The following is a 1,583-nucleotide window of genomic DNA, read 5'->3' as shown; positions in this document are numbered from 1 at the left end:
CAATTAGTTACTTTTTATGGAGTAACACAATATTGTAATGCATTACCAACCATAAAAAGTAACTAACACAATTAGTTACTTTTTATGGAGTAACACAATATTGTAATGCATTACTTTTAAAAGTAACAGACGGCCACTGTTTCCCAAACACATCCTCCAGCGGAAAATACCATCTCTGACCTCCTCAGATCAGCACTGGTTTGTCACGATTTAAAATAAAAACCAGAAGAAATATTCAAAGATATGCAAAAGAAGAAGATCATATCTATGGCTTTGGAGGTGAGTGCAGGCAGCGTTATATTAAAAGGTTTGATTGTGTTTCTGCTGGAATATAGCTGCTGTTTGCTTTGAAGGCTATTATTGTGCTCTGATGAGCAGGACACCTTACATTCAAATCACTGTTTATCAAGATAATGACAGCCTCTTGAGGCCAGACATAACCGATATAACTTGAGATAATAACAGTAGGCGTTCCAAGCTAAACTAAAACTAGAGACTGTAATGACTTTTTCTGGCAAATAAGTGTCTTTAATGAGCTATAAGTTGAGTGCCGGAAGCTTCGCTGTAATTAATACTCACAATGGAAATGTTGGTCTTTGTTGTGGCATTGAGCCTGAAACAGATGAAAGAGCGTCAGGAAACACACTGATTCTGCAATGTGCTTCACATGTGCACAGCTAGAGCTCAGCCATATGAAACCTGCTATATTTATCCTCAGCGAACATAAAGTCACCCTAACCTTCGTTACCCTAACGAGCCAATCACAGAGCAGGGCTGACGCACAGCTGATCACTCCACACATTATCACACTGCATGTGGAGGCATGTGAGTTGATTCCATAATCTTACCTGTACATTAAAGCTTCCGCTAAAAGAAATAGTCCGTTACATTGTAAAAACAATCATATGCAAATACTGCTACAATATGACAGTTATATTAATACTGAATTCCTCCAAGGTCATTTTCACTACAAACGATAACTGAGATGCAATTTGGTGAAAGTTTCGTTTGTTTGAAAGAAAGAGCGAGTCTGCGGTGTGATATGAAAGTAGTTCCGGTTTCAGTGAAAGGGCGGACTGATTTACAGCACTGAGCGATTTAAGTTGCTCCAAATTTTGTGGCATTCAAAAATGATGTCAAATTTTAAGTTATGTCTTGTAATTGTTTTTGGAGCATAATAAAATCTAAACTAATAGTATGAAAGTGTAATATAAAGTATAAAATAAAATTATAAAGTATTTTTTGTTACAATAAATAATGAGAAATGTACATTTCAAATAAAAAGCTAAAAAAGACCCATGATAACATCAAACCGATGTGAAGCCAGGACATGTGCAATAAATTCATATTAAAAGCTGTGACCTCTTAAAGTCACTGTTTACATGATTTTTTCCCACAACATTCCTCTGTGAGGGGAAACAGGCGTGCTGTTGGTAAATGATGTGCTGGCGGCTGATGTAATGCTGTGTTAGTGCCAGTCCTCACCGATTCCAGAAAAACAAGCCAAACTCATGCCAGCTCAGAGAGAGAGAGACACAGACAGAGAGAGAGAGAGAGAGAGAGAGAGAGAACTTCTGTTGTGT

Source organism: Sinocyclocheilus rhinocerous, unplaced genomic scaffold (assembly GCF_001515625.1).
Source record: "Sinocyclocheilus rhinocerous isolate Xijiao unplaced genomic scaffold, SAMN03320098_v1.1 scaffold1464, whole genome shotgun sequence".
Taxonomy (NCBI): domain Eukaryota; kingdom Metazoa; phylum Chordata; class Actinopteri; order Cypriniformes; family Cyprinidae; genus Sinocyclocheilus; species Sinocyclocheilus rhinocerous.
Note: the sequence above shows the minus strand (reverse complement) of the source record.